This window comes from Ambystoma mexicanum, chromosome 4q, assembly GCF_040938575.1.
Source record: "Ambystoma mexicanum isolate Mex_15411 chromosome 4q, UKY_AmexF1_1, whole genome shotgun sequence".
Classification (NCBI taxonomy): Eukaryota; Metazoa; Chordata; class Amphibia; order Caudata; family Ambystomatidae; genus Ambystoma; species Ambystoma mexicanum.
The window spans coordinates 224,222,253-224,237,501 of record NC_090928.1 but is presented as its reverse complement, the minus strand read 5'-3'; the positions used below and the strand labels follow the sequence as shown (position 1 = coordinate 224,237,501).

Below are 15,249 nucleotides of genomic sequence, written 5' to 3'. Positions count from 1 at the left end.
CCCATTGCAAAAGGGGGCTCCGGCCATGTGCAAATCAATCAGGTACTGCCACCAATGGGAGCAGCCCTGCCCGAACTGCTAGGCCAGGTCCCTTCTGCACGGAAGGAAACACAAGCAGCTCCAGACAGGTGTTGGCCTTGTTGGGCCTCCTCAGTGAGGTGCAGCTTGGTTCCTATGGCACGAGGAGCAAGGAACCCACGTCTGGGCATACCCTCTCTTACATGGGGAGACAAACTGAAACCTTGCACCACAGAAATAACTCTTTGAAGCCGGTATGTCTAAGGGCATTACTAAATGGAATAAAAGGCGAGGTAGAAAAGAAGGATTCGTGATACAAATGAAAAGAAAGCGGTTATGCCAAAACAACACGAGACGGAAGGGCTAGATAAGGGACTGAAACGTAAAAAGAAAGATAAAAACTCAAAACATAACAGGTGTGGAATGAAATGAAAAGGACCGAAAAACAAACATAGCACGAACATAAAAAGAATGGCAAAATGAGAGCAATTTAAATGGAAGCAAAGGGGGAAAAACAGGGGAAAAACCACAGAGCAAGGAGACGATAGGATGGAAAGGACAAAAGACAATAACAGATGACAGAAAAACTGCAGGAAATGAAAACGATGGGAGAAAATAGGATGACACATACCACATTTTAATAATTGGTCTTGTTTTCTTTTGAAGGGGGGAGTCTTTTCCCATACCTCCCGCCCCAGAACCTCTACCGCTTCTCCTACCCATTCGCACACATCCTCTCTATCTATACATATGTACATATTTAAGGTTGAGCTACCAAAAGGAGGTCAGCCAAACTTACTACTATCTATTTTGTTGCTAGGAAACCATCATATACTGTTACAGGGCACAACATTTGCTCTCGCCACTAGCCATTGGCTAGTGATAAATGACTCTTGGCGAGTAAAATGTTGTGCTGTGTATGTAGAGAATTGATTGGGGGGTGGGGGTCTTTTTATGCCTGGCTAGTAGCTTTCAATTTGAAAATGTTACCCCTGGGATGGGGCAAGCTACCTGGGAATTCTGTGGCTTTATGCAGGCATGCAGACTGGTGAAACTGGCAGAAACGCTTACTGAAAGGGCAGATTAGCGGACAGCAGCGGGGACGTCATGCCATTTATATTGAACATGAACATTCCAGTCAAACATCAACTTACGGACTGCTTGCCACTCCCATTTCCTTTCTTGTGTTATGTCTCTCTAAAAATCGATGTCAATTTTTTAAATACCAGAGAGCCCCTCTTGGCCCTATTCCTGCTCCCACCCGTGAGGCTAAAAACCTCAGGGTCATCTTCGACTCCACACTCTCCTTCTCTCCTCACATCTCCGACGTCTCTAAGAAGTCACACTACCACTTGCACCTCCTCAGAGGTATTCTTTCTCTCCTCTCCTTCCCCCAGAAGCTCACTGTCTCCAGACCTCTGGTTCTCTCTAGGCTGGACTACTGCAACAGCCTCTTTCTAAATCTGCCTGCCTCTACTCTCCACCCTCTGCAACTCATCCAGAACTGAACTGCAAGACTTGTCCTTGGCCTCAAGCCCAGGGATCGTATCTCGCCAGGACTGAAATCTCTGCACTGGCTCCCAGTGGCGGCGAGGAGTAAGTTCAAAATCCTCTGGATTGTGCATAAGGCCTTCTGGGGCCTCAATACCTTCTTTCTAAATATCTTCCTTCTTGAGCTCTTCGCTCATTCACCTCCAACTCCCTCAGGGTCAGTCGCTTGTCCAAGCAACGAGTTGTTGATAGATCTTTCTTCTGTTGGGGCCTTCCTCTGGAACAGCCTCCCTGCCTCTCTGAAACTTGAGGAGAACCATCTCCGGTTCTGGAAGCACCTCAAGACCTTCATCTTTGCTTCTGCTTTCTCTCCTCTGCTCCCCTGCTGATCTCCTGGTTGAAACTGAAACTGCACTGGTTACCTGTGTTTACAGCCTCTTTTCCTTTGCAGATGGGGAGCAGGTTCAAGTGGCTCTAGGTCACCTGGCCTGAGCACCACCCACCTTCTTAGCCCTGCTTCTTCCTTACTGCTCTTAACTATTAGATCAAGGGCGTCTCTCGCCCGGGCGTCCTAAGCGAAAGGCAGATGAAGAAAATGGCAATTCCTGTTTGCACCAGGACCTAGGGCCCGACCCCCTGCACAGACAGCAGGTAAGCATGCACCAACATGTGTTACTCCCTCTGTCCTCACAGGCCATCCCCACCCCCTCTGGTCCCCCCCTGATGTTCCCTTGTGCCCCCACCATTCTCGCACACTGGTGTTGGCTGTTTTGCTTGATTCTTCTACCCTGCTCCCCCCTCACCTCCTCAAACCTAGTTCTGCAGGAGTCTGTCCTGCTACATTCTGGTTTCACCATCACCGTCTTGTGGCCAAGGCTGGATTTTACTTTTATGGACTTCATTCATTCATGGTGCGTCACCCTTTCTCAACTCTCATGCTGGACTTCCTTTGCATCTTGTACTCATGGTGGCCCTGAATCATGCTGTTCTCATCTTCATCTTGTATCCGGCTTGCAACATTATGTGTTACTACTGACTGCTGCAATTGAATTCACTCTCCTCTCTTGCTTCTCCACTCTTTTGACTGCTAACTCTCTGTTCTCTCATCCTTTCCCTTCTCCCTTTTCCTATCTTCTCCCCTTACTTTCTTCTATGCACTTACTCAATCAGAATTGTCCCTGGACCTAGTATGATAGCAACCTCGTCTGTCTCCTCCCCCCCCCCCTTACTGGTTTTTTCCTCCCCACCCCGCCTCCAGCACTATCTGAAATGTTGTCAGGCCTAGTACGATAGTCGCTTGTTTTGTTCCTCCCCTACCTTTCTGCACCTCTCTCCCTCACCTCTTATTTTTCTCTGGCTCTACCAGAAATGTCGTCAGGCCTAGTACGGTAGTCACCTGTCTGTTTCCATTTCCTTCCCACTCTCCCCCTCCCTTCCTTATCTATGTCTTAGCTCTTGCACTATCTGAAAAGTCGTCAGGCCGAGTATGATAGTTAATTTCACATCCTTACTGTCCATGGCCTGTAAGAATGTCATTGTATTTTCCCTTGTTCCCTCCCTTGCCTTGAAGAGCTTTGAAACACATTGTGTTTAGGCGCTACATAAATAAACTATCATATCATACCTGGCTAAAATCTGATCTCGGGCCCAGGTCTCCTCCCTGCCAGTTGCACACCTGCACTGCCCCCCTGGCAACCCTTGCCCTCACGGACTGTTCTGTATCCCTCCAGACCCCTACCAGCACTTGACACCTGATGGTCTGCCCTTACATTGGCACTTACCACCAACTGGCCGCACTTCTTATTTATTGTCCTTATTTATTTTATTTATTTATCTTTATTTATTTTTTACGGTTATCTTATGTACTGCACTGCCCCCTTCCCCCCGCACTTCTCCCCTTCCCCCCTCGCCTGCACGTGCGCAATCTCAATGTCACTCAATGGCCTAGTAAGATCGCTGTCTCTGTTCCCCCTCCCTTGCCTCGTCGCACCTTGAAACACTTGTGTATAGGCACGTTATAAATGCCATATCATATCAAATGAGTACTCTTTGCCTGCACGCGCAACCTATCCGCATAGCGCTGCTGCATTTTTAACATCCTCTCCCCGGTAGCTTCTATAGCAGTCCCTGCAAAGTACTGTCAGTGTTTTTGTGTATTACCATCATCATTTTTCCTTTTTTTCGTCCACGTTGACATGCCATATAAACAAATCCAGGATGAGTGGGGCAAAAACAGCAACACAATTAAAAAAGTACCAAAACAGACATGGAGGCACAGTAGAAATATAAAAGAAAATTCAGAACTGAAGACTAACAAACTCATCCTGAACCCTGTGGTTTAGTTGTGTAGAAAAGCTAGACTGGTGGCACCTGCAGCTCACCCCAGCAATTTTGAGTCACATCCATATTCAGCGAAAACATTAAGATTAAGATGTCGCCGGTTGCACGCAGTATCTCTCTGCTAACTGGGTATTTTACTTCACTCATGCATGAATGCACAGACTGCGCTACCAAGAGCACGCGCATGTTCGAACTTGCAGTGGCAGCTGCTTCTGCTGTAGTAGTGAGTGAAGCGGCAGCCTCTGTGCGCACCCTTCAAAATTGGCAATTTGTGCCTCCTGGAGCATCAAAACCAGACTACAAAAGTGGGGTGGTGGCTGTGTGGGTGGCTTTTTGTCTGGTTACCATGCGCTGTTATTCTTTTTACTTCCAGATGTTACAAGTTGAGTTCAAAAGACATTATAGCAGGTGGAGGCAGGGGAGTTGCTAGGTCTGGAAAAGACCCGGGGCTAAGCTTATGTCGGAACTGTTGGGACTGGGGGCTAGGTAGTCTTTTGGCTGTAGCTCCTGAGATTCTATCCGGGGCTACAACCAAAAGATCAGGGGCTATAGGACCTTAGCTCCCCCCTAGCAACGCCCCTGGGTGGAGGAGTAGCTTTGTCTTTCTTTCCCACCTGTTTTATTTCACCATCGTCCCCCCTACTCCCCTGTATCAGTGGTTTGAAGCTACTGAATAAAATCTTCTCCTCGTTGGTACTCTTATGTCCCTGCAGTTACTAGCTTGGATATCATTGGTGTGTGAAAAGCTTAGTTGTATATTATTTAGGAACTCAAATACCCTTTTGTTTTGAGTAATCCATGATTTTATATTGACAACTGACATTCCTACTGGACATCCCGGCGTCACCATAGAAATGCCCTCAAAAGGAAGGAAGATAGGCAAGACAGTATTTCAATGAGTAAGTCGCTGAGATTTTAGAACTACCTTCAAAACGGCGATTACGGTCGCTCACGTTGTGACATCACTGCATCATAATGTTGCCATTACATAAGGGTAGCCATTTTGGATTGCCACGTTTACAGTGGCATTCTGGCAACCACGTGGTTACCGTTTGACTTGGATTTACTTTCAGATATAGTACGTTTTGCTTGTTTTGGGAAATGGTGGAATATTACATTCTATCCACTTGATTATTCCATTATAATCACCACTTTATTAGTCATTTTACTTTTAATTTTAGGATTATGATGTTAATCAACCTAGAAGGTATGCATGACTTCAATTTGAATTACCGTATAATTATGCGCCTTAAACTACGATGGCACTCCCTCCTCTCTTTCTACACTCCCTCCCGTTCCCTTCATTCAGCTAACCACTTCCTTCTTACTGTTCCTCCATCCCTGTGTGCCCCCTCCCGTTACCGTTCCTTCCAGCTCCTAGCCCCCCTACACTGGAACTCCTTATCTCTCTCAATCCGCTCTATACCTACCTTCTCCTCCTTCCGCACTTCCCTAAAATCTCTTGATCTCCATCCCCCGCCATGAAACCCTCCACGCTTCTTGCTCCCCCTCCTTCCTTTGTCTCTTCCCCATGATCCTCTCCCTCCCCTTCCCCCCACCCACCCCATTCTCGCCCTCATACCCCCTTCTGTGTTCCTTCCTACGTCCCCTCCTCAGCCCTCTCTCTTCCCTCTCAGTTTAATTGCTCTACTCTCCCTCTTCCCTCTCAGTTTAATTGCTCTAATTACTGTTTTGTTGGTTTGATTCATAATTGTAAATTGCTTCTACTGTTATAATGTTATATGTATCCAGTTGTTAAAATGTACAGCGTTTTGGAGTAAAGCGCTATATAAACAAAATAAATGCAATTAATGTAATTCTCTTCATGTAGAATACTACAACATTCTCCATATATGGTGGAATAGTTCCCTCTTGCAACAATATAAGGTATGATATAATCTCGTTTATCAAACTCTTATCATTCTGACTTCTTTAGACTTACAATAGTATGTTCATCCTTAGATGAGAAACCTTCTAATTGATGCCCTGCTGACTTTTCGCCATTTGTTTTTGGCTGATTCAGAATTTCATTTTTCGAAGATTTTCCACATAGCATGAGGTAAATGGCCAAGACCATTTTTTCATTGATATAATATTCCTTCCAATTTTGAGAATGGCTTCACTGATGGTTTTTCAACCTTGATAATTCTGCAGATTTATTTTAATTAGCTCCTGAAAAAGGGACTGATGTTCCGAAACGCATTGAGATGATTCTTTTAATAAACATTCCTTTGGAAGCAGAATCTAAGGACTGAAATCATTGACATTTGATCCTCTTGTACCTTATACACTTTATGAGAATTTACATGTGAATCTCCATGATTGTTTGGCTGTTTATGCCTTAGACAGAGTGCATGGGACGGGGTTATCCCTACCACTGGGATCCTATTTTCTAAAATCTCCTCCTGCCTCCCAGGAATTGCAATACTTTTTCTACATAAGCAACATGTATTTGGCCAGGCAAGTAAAAGAGGACTTCCTTTTAAAGCAGAGTCATAATTAATACCCTGTGATGTTTATCCAGGCTTGTAGATGCAATATGTACTCCTCCAACCCCTCCTCTGCCACTGAGACTGTGGATTGAACCCCCTCCTCCACTGACTGCAGTGCCTCAGCATGCACAACTTTCACTTGCTGCAAGGATGCTGCTGAATGCAACATTAATGCCTTAAATGTATCACATGAAATTCTTGCCTCCCTGGTGCACATGTCAGCTGCTGTGGCAGATGTAAAGTATGGTGCCAATGAAGATTGCTATTACTCCTCCTATACTGAATTCCAGCCACTGGATATGATCTTTTCCTGCATTCAAAGAATTATAACATTTTTCTATGTAAGCTAGACCTATTTGGTCTGGCCACAAAAAGAAACTGTACTCCATTACAGACACTGAATGCACTCTCTTGCCAAAACTAATTGTAAGACTTTTTAGCATTTGGTCCGGGCACAAAAATATGGCATGCTGAGTTAGAGCCAATAAATGTAATCTCATTCGAAGGGATTGTGTCCTGTATTCCTCATCTTAAATATATCCTTCCAGCTCTGCTGGCCTCGGAAACATTTTTCTCCAGAGGGCGCTGCGCGTCGACGTCCCTCGAGTCGATGTCCTTCGAAGCCTATAAAGGCCGCGCGCAGCGTCCGTTGCTCAGTTCCGTTTTTCCACGCTACTCGGTGCCTCGGAATACCGTTGCTCAGTTCTTAGTCAGATAATACCTATTTACCTCGAGTTATTCGAAACGTACTCGATGGCTTCCTCGTCGGAACCGACAACTCCTCGATCCGGCTTCAAAAAATGTCGAGATTGTGGGAAAAAGATGTCGTTGACCGATCCTCACAGAAATTGTCTGTGGTGCTTGGGAGCCGAACACCATTGTTCGGAGTGCGAGGACTGTATGTCCATGACAGCTAAGGCCCTGAAGGAGCGTAGGGGGAAGCTGGAGAAAGGTAAGACTTTTAAAGCTTCTTCTTCGTCGACGAAGTCGAGACATTCGTCTCCTCGTCACAATTCGCGCTCCAGGTCTCGGAGTGGGTCTCATCACTCCTCGAGATGGAAGCACTCGAAGAGGAGACGTCGAAGATCCCCTTCTCCGTCTTCCTCTTCCTCTGTTTCGCCAAAAAGAATCCCTTGCCCCACGAAACATAGTTCCCGGGCTGAATGGGAGGAATTCAGAAAAAATATGATGAGCGTCTTCGAGAATGCGGCCTTGACCCCCTCGAAGACTGCCGAGAGCGATGCTCTGGTCGAAAGACCCGAAGGTCAAAAACGCCACGAGTCGCAGTACCCGGCGAAAGAAACCTCTCGAGCGCGTCTCGAAACCCTCGAGTAGGACTATGACCTCCAAACCTTCCTCGAAAGTTCCGTCGACGCCGTCGACGAAGGTTCCGTCGACGTCGATGTCGATGTCTTCGACGCCGTTGTCGAAGGGACCTTCGACACACGGGTCTGTCGACTCGACGCCGGCCACGACATCGGCGTCGACACCGAGAAAAGTCACGGTGACCACACATCCAGTGACGATCCCCAGGCCCTCGACGTCGATGGCGTCGATATTGTCGAGTAGAATCCCAATTCTGTCGAGGTCCTCGAGGCCTCCACCTCTGTTTTCGACGCCACGCTCGAAGCCTTCGACGTCGGCGTCAACGACATCGACGTTTTCGAGGCCAATAATGACAAGTTCGGCACCCTCTGCCTTGGAAATGGGATTTACTCCCTTTATGAGTTCAGAACAATTGAGAACTATATCCTCAATTTTAGAAGAGGGTGATTTGTCTGAACAAGACACATTTGAGTTACAGGGACCTGTAACCCCAGTTAGAGAGGAATTTTCCTCTGAAGAGCGCAGATTAAAGGATCTTCATGATTCTTTACATGAGGCAAGTGGGTTAGACACTTCCCCTGAGGTGGATTTTGCTAAGCCAGACCCGGGGGAGCATGCTGAAACCCCCTACAGAGCCTTAATGGCCAGGATTACAGAGTTCATGGGGTGGTCTACACCTTCACAATCTTTCCAGCAAGATGACCTCACGGATATTCTTGACAAAGGCCCACAAGAGGATCCAGTGGTGCCATTTCATAAAGCTCTTCAGAGAAAGATCATGACAAACTGGGAGACCCCAGATGTAATACCAGCAGTAAATAAAAAACTGTCTGCAAAGTACAGGGTATCTTCCACAGACCCAGAGTTCTTGTCTAAACATCCATCCCCAGAAAGTCTGGTGGTACAAGCAGCATCCTCTACCCATGTCAAGACGGCTTATCCTACAGTCCCACAGGACAGGGACGATAAAAAATATGATGCTATGGCAAAGAAAGTCTTTTCAGCATGTAGCATGGCGTTAAAGTCTGTTAATGCTACTTGCACCCTTGCTAGGTTCAGCCATACACTTTGGGAGTGTGCTTCTACAGCGGCTGACTGCATCCCGGAGGGAGAAGAAAGGGATGCGTTCCTGAATATTATACAGGACGGTAAAGACGCTATGTGCGAATCCCTCCAGACGGGCATTGATTTGGCTGACAGTATCAGCAGAGCAATGGCGGCAAGTACATCAACCAGGAGGTTCGCTTGGTTGAGAAAGTCGGGTTTTGCCCCAGATGTGCAAGCCAGGCTCTTGAACATGCCATTTGATGGCTCTTCTTTGTTCGGGAAAAAGGCGGATGACAGTTTAGAGAAACTGCAAACTTCAAAAGCAGCAGCAAAATCCCTAGGAGCTGCAATCCGTCAGACTCCTTTTCGTCCCACAGGAACCTCTACGAGGGGCAAGTCCTTTCGCTTCTACTCCGCATTCGGAAGAGGTAGAGGACGATCGGCTCAAAGGGGTCAAAGAAGAACTACCCGAGGTGGACGGGGTAGATATTCTAAAGCCGCAGCAACAGCAGGTGCCTCTTTACCATCGGCATCTGCATCAGCCGCCCCAAAACCACTCTGAGGACTCCCCTCACAGGACACCTGTAGGAGGCAGGTTGACTCAACATCTGACGGTATGGCAGGCTATCACGTCAGATGCTTGGGCATTGGAAACAGTCGCCCAAGGTTACTGCCTGCCTTTCCTACGTATACCTCAGAGTCATCCACCGGGGATCAGCTCTCAGAAGGCTCCAGATCCGCTCCTCTTGCAGGAAATTTTGGACCTGCTAGAGAAAGGTGCCATAGAACCGGTACCTGTAGCGGAGAGGAACAAGGGCTGGTACTCCCCTTACTTTCTCATTCCGAAGAAAGACGGAGGACTGAGACCCATCTTGGACTTGCGAGAATTGAACAAATTCCTCAGGAAAGACAAATTCAAGATGGTCACTCTTTCTCAGATCCTCCAGGCCCTTCAGTTTCAGGACTGGTTGGTATCTCTGGACCTTCAGGACGCTTATTTCCATGTGCCTATCCATCTCAAACACAGGAAATACCTGAGGTTCGCAATTGGCAACTCTCACTATCAATTTCGAGTACTGCCATTTGGGCTGACCTCCGCCCCGAGGGTCTTCACCAAGTTAATGTCGGTAGTGGCTGCAAGTCTAAGGAGGGAAGGGATTCACGTCTACCCCTACCTGGACGATTGGCTGATCAGGGCTGTTTCTCCGGAGCAAGCTCAGATCCAGCTAAATCACGTGTGCTACTCCCTTCACAAACTGGGCTTCTCCCTCAATTTAAAGAAGTCTCAAATGATACCATCGCAGAGACTCCAGTTCATAGGAGCGATCCTGGATACTTCCCTGGGAAAAGCCTCGCCACCAGAGGTGAGGGCTCAAGATATTCTACAGATGGTTACCAAGTTCCAACATGCCCAACGTCTCCCAGCCTTCAACTTTTTGAGGTTGCTAGGCCTCATGGCATCCTGCATTTTCCTTGTGCCAGAGGCTCGCCTGAGAATGAGATCCCTCCAGTGGGCACTGAGGACTCAGTGGTCACAATTCTCAGGGAGAATGACAGATCTTCTTCAGGTTCCCGGCAGGGTGGCTCGAGACCTTCAGTGGTGGGCCTGTCAGGAGAACATTCTGAAAGGAGAACAGTTTTGGCAACCCTGGCCGGAGATAACAGTAGTCACGGACGCCTCACTCACGGGGTGGGGAGCCCACGCCAACGACTTGACCATCAGCGGTCGTTGGTCTCCATCGGAGTCCAGACTACACATCAACCTGTTAGAGCTGAGAGCCATCAGACTTGCGTTGAAGGCTTTCCTGCCAGCTGTACAAGGGAAGAACGTCCTGATAATGACGGACAACACGGTGGCCATGCATTACCTCAACAAAAGAGGAGGCGTAGGATCACTACCCCTGTGCAGAGAGGCGATGCAGCTCTGGTTTTGGGCAATCCAAGAAGGAATCTCTCTATCGGCAGTTCACCTAGTCGGAGAGAAGAACTTGACAGCGGACGCTCTGAACAGGCAGAACACAGTTTCCCACGAGTGGGAGCTAGCTCAGGAAGTCCTTCAAGAGATCTTCGCCCTTTGGGGAACCCCTCAGGTAGATCTGTTCGCCACCAGCCTAAACAGGAAATGCGACCTGTTCTGCTCAAGGGAATTTCCTCCGAGAGGAGCTCTGGGAGACGCGTTCATAGTGGACTGGGAGTTTCCGCTTCTGTTCGCGTTCCCACCGGTCCCTGTCATTCCTCAAATGATCAGGAGGTTGAGAAGATTCCGGCGAACCATGATCCTAATTGCCCCGGATTGGGCCAGGAGAACGTGGTACCCGGACCTTCTAGACTTGTCCATCTGCCCTCCAATTCGACTTCCGCTCAGAGAGAACCTACTCTCACAGAAGGGAGGTCATGTTCTCCATCCAGACATCAAAACCCTCAACCTTCACGCTTGGCTTCTGAACGGCTGAGGTACAAGGATTGGGACCTCCCTGATGATGTTATGGAGGTGTTGCTTTCGGCAAGGAGGCCAGCAACAAAGTCTTTATACCGCTGCCGTTGGAACAGATTTTGCAGCTGGTGTAGAGAACAGAATATCGACCCATTTTCATGTGGTACACCAATGGTTTTGTCCTTCCTACTATATTTGGCAAATTCAGGCCTTCAAGTTGGCACCTTTAAGGGCTATCTCGCAGCGCTATCTATCTTTAAGCGTACTGCGGAGGAACCATCCTATTTCAAATTACCCTTGGTAATACAGTTTCTAAAGGGGTTAACCAATGTTTATCCCCCAAGACCATTCCAAGTTCCCCTATGGGATTTAAACTTAGTACTAACTTTCCTGATGGGTACACCTTTCGAACCTCTCCATTCTTGTTCGTTAAGATTCCTTACCCTTAAGACTGTTTTATTAATAGCACTTACATCTGCTAGAAGGGTTAGCGAATTACAAGCTCTTTCTTGTAAACCCCCTCATACAATCTTTCACAAAGACAAAGTTGTCCTGCAAGTGAAGCCTAATTTCCTCCCAAAGGTAGTTTCTGAATTCCATATCTCTCTGAAGATTACCCTACCATCTTTCTATCCTCCTCCTCACCCGGGGAAAGAGGAAGAGAGGTTACACAGACTAGACCCTAGGAGGGTTTTAAGTTTTTACATTAGTAGACTAGCCAGGATAAGACAGGCAGACCAGCTGTTTGTAGGTTACGCAGGTCACAAGCTGGGGTTACCAATAACTAAGCAGACCATTTCCAGATGGATCATTCTAGCCATTCTGGAATGTTATAAACTGGCAGGGAAAGAGCCCCCTCAAAACCTTAGGGCTCATTCGACCAGAGGTATTGCAGCTTCATCGGCCCTCAAAAGAGGCGTGCCGATTAAAGACATATGTGCGGCCGCTACATGGTCGTCTGTCCATACCTTTACACCTTTTTACAATCTGGATTCCTCCTCTAGTCAAGAGACTAGGTTTGGAAGGGCTGTACTGCATTCTATTCATCAATAGAAGACAGCGTGAAGTCAGTACTCCCTCCTCCGAATATAGAATACTGCTATGGGAGCCTATCTAAGATGAGGAATACGTCGGAGGACACAATCCCTTCGAAGAACAAGTTACTTCTTACCTTGTAACGTTCTTTCGACGGGATGTTCCTTGGACGTATTCCTCACCGATCCATCCCCGCAGTTCTACTTCCCTTGTTGTTGCAGCTTACGCTCCTTCAGGGTGATTAGTCTAGCCCAGACAGTAATACTGTGGGCTACAAAACGGAACTGAGCAACGGACGCTGCGCGCGGCCTTTATAGGCAGAATGACGTTGAGCGTCGATACGGCGGCTGTCGAAGGACATCGACTCGAGGGACGTCGACGCGCAGCGCCCTCTGGAGAAAAAATTTTCCGAGGCCAGCAGAGCTGGAAGGATATATTTAAGATGAGGAATACGTCGGAGGAACATCCCGTAAGAACGTTACAAGGTAAGAAGTAACTTGTTCTTCTTGCTGGTGGCACCTCCAAATATTTCTGTAATGCTTGACTCCTCAATCTGACAAGCAATGGCACATGCGTTTATCACATAAGGTTTTAAATTGGATCCCCTGCTTCTTAGTGCTGTGCACTGAGGTACAGGAGATGATATAATCTTCCCCTGTCGCCAAAGAATAAAAATACATTTCTACACAAGCAACGAGTATTTAGTATTCCCAGAACAATACAAGGCTTTGAGTTACTGGCCCCGAATAAACTCTCATGCCTAAAAATAATTCTAAAATCTTTTATTTGAAAGTGGCATGTTTTTAGCCTGGCCATAAAAAGTTCGTGCGCTGAGTTACAGCTTCTTAATGTAATCTGATTGATGCTGCCTCCAAACAATTCTGACACATTCTTTTCTTTATTCTGACCAGCAATGGCATCATCGTTCCTGTGATGTAAGGTGACCATTCTGTCCTCCATAGTATTGAAATGGGGCAACCACTGAATATAAACCCGTCCTTCCAAAGAATTCTAATTCTCGTCTTTGTAAGCACAACGTATTTATTCTAGCCACAGAAAAATGACACACTCAGTTACAAACACAATGCACTCTCTTGCCTAAAATGAATGCCAAGTCATTTTATTTTCAAAAAGAAGTCTTAGACTTTGTGAGCAACAAGTATTTAGTCTGGCTTCAGAAATCATGCACAAAGATGCAGCCACAGAGTAAACTCTCTTTATGTATCCATCAGATTATAAGTATTTTCTACACAAGCGACAAGTATTTGGTGTGGCCACAAAAAAATGTGATTCACTGTGTTAGACACCTAATTTGCTCTCTCTCTTACCCAAAAAGAATACTAAGACTTTTTATGCTCAACTTGACAAGTAACATGTATTTGGTTTGGCTATGAAAAGATGATGCACTGTGTTCCGGCCAATACATTTACAGGGTAATTCATAGAATTTCGCAGAAAAGTGTCGCAAGCGGCTGGCGCAGAGTGTCCGCGTGCGATTGTCTGCGCCAGGCACGTGCGCTAAAACCGATTTCCGCGCACAGCGTATTCATGGATTTTAGGCTCCCAAACCAGCCGTGGCGCAGAGTATCGCAGCGACCCTGCAGCAGCGCCAGTAACGCCCCCAAGAACGCCCTCGCGCAAGGAAAAGCCATCAAAATCGCTAAATCATCGCAAAGGGCTGCGCTAACCCTGGACCAGTTTACAGGGCTGCCAAACAAGGAACGCAAAGCGGGTAAAGTGCATAGCAGGGGTACGCGTGAAGTTATACACGCGATTAGCCAGGGTGCCAGGGTAGGTGTATTTCAGGGGTGCGCGGGAAGTTCAACACGCGATAGTCCAGGGAACGTGTATTACAGGGGTACGCGGGAAGTTCAACACGCGATTGTCCAGGGAACGTGTATTACAGGGGTACGCGGGAAGTTCAACACGCGATTGTCCAGGGAACGTGTATTACAGGGGTACGCGGGAAGTCTTACATGCGATTAGCCAGGGCACGTGTAAAACAGGGGTACGCGGGAATTATCACACGCGATTTGGCAGGGTACGTGAATTACAGGGTTGCGTGGGAATTATCACACGCCATTTTGCTGGGTACGTGTATTACAGGGGTGCGTGGGAATTATCACACGCGATTAGGCTGGGTGGGTCCTCACAGGTGTTCCCTGTACACCCTCCACGGCCCCTGCAGGCAGCCCACAAAACAGGGGACTACCCTGCACACCTGCTCATGTCCCCCTGCACCCCCACCCCCAGCCACCAGGGGCACCCACCACCAGGCCCCCACCCATGTCTCCTACCACCCCCACCCCCCAGCAGTGCAGGGGCAGCCTCCACCAGGCCCCCACTCATGTCTCCCACCACCCCCCAGCCACCAGGGGCAGCCTCCACCAGGCCCCCACTCATGCCCGACTCATGTCTCCCACCACCCCCACCCCCCAGCACTGTGGGGCACCTGCCAGCAGGCCCCAACCCATGTCACCCACCACCCCCACCCCCCAGCAGTGCAGGGGCATCCTCCACCAGGCCCACACTCATGTCCCCTATCACCCCCCAGCAGTGCAGGGGCAGCCTCCACCAGGCCCCCACTCATGTCTCCCAGCGTGCTACGTGTATTCCAGGGGTGCGCGGGAAGTTCCACTCGCGAATAGCCTGGGCGCGTGTATTTCAGGGGTGCGCGGGAAGTTCCACACGCGAATAGCCTGGGCGCGTGTATTTCAGGGGTGCGCGGGAAGTTCCACACGTGAATAGCCTGGGCGCGTGTATTTCAGGGGTGCGCGGGAAGTTCCACACGCGAATAGCCTGGGCGCGTGTATTTCAGGGGTGCGCGGGAAGTTCCACACGCGAATAGCCTGGGCGCATGCATTTCAGGGGTGCGCGGGAAGTTTTACACGCGATTTCAGCAGGGTACGTCTATTTCAGGGGTGCGCAGGAATTCTCACACGCGATTTGGCTTGGTACGTGTATTACAGGGGTGCGTGGGAAGTTACACACGCGATTAGGCTGGGTGGGTCCTCACAGGTGTTCCCTGTACACCCTCCACGGCCCCTGCAGGCAGCCCACAAAACAG

At 48.3% G+C, this 15,249-nt stretch overlaps 1 protein-coding gene across 6 annotated transcripts in view; it reads left to right on the top strand.

Annotated features, from left to right (window-relative positions):
- DDO (D-aspartate oxidase) overlaps nucleotides 1–15,249 on the top strand; it is a 364,955-nt gene that overhangs the window by 267,229 nt on the left and 82,477 nt on the right. Inside the window, exon 2 of one of the 6 annotated variants that reach the window (XM_069607762.1) lies at nucleotides 5,681–5,736. The exons of the other annotated variants lie outside the window; for them this stretch is intronic. The gene's annotated coding sequence lies outside the window, so the exon portion shown is untranslated. The remainder of the gene's footprint in view (nucleotides 1–5,680; nucleotides 5,737–15,249) is intronic. 6 annotated transcript variants of the gene reach the window in all.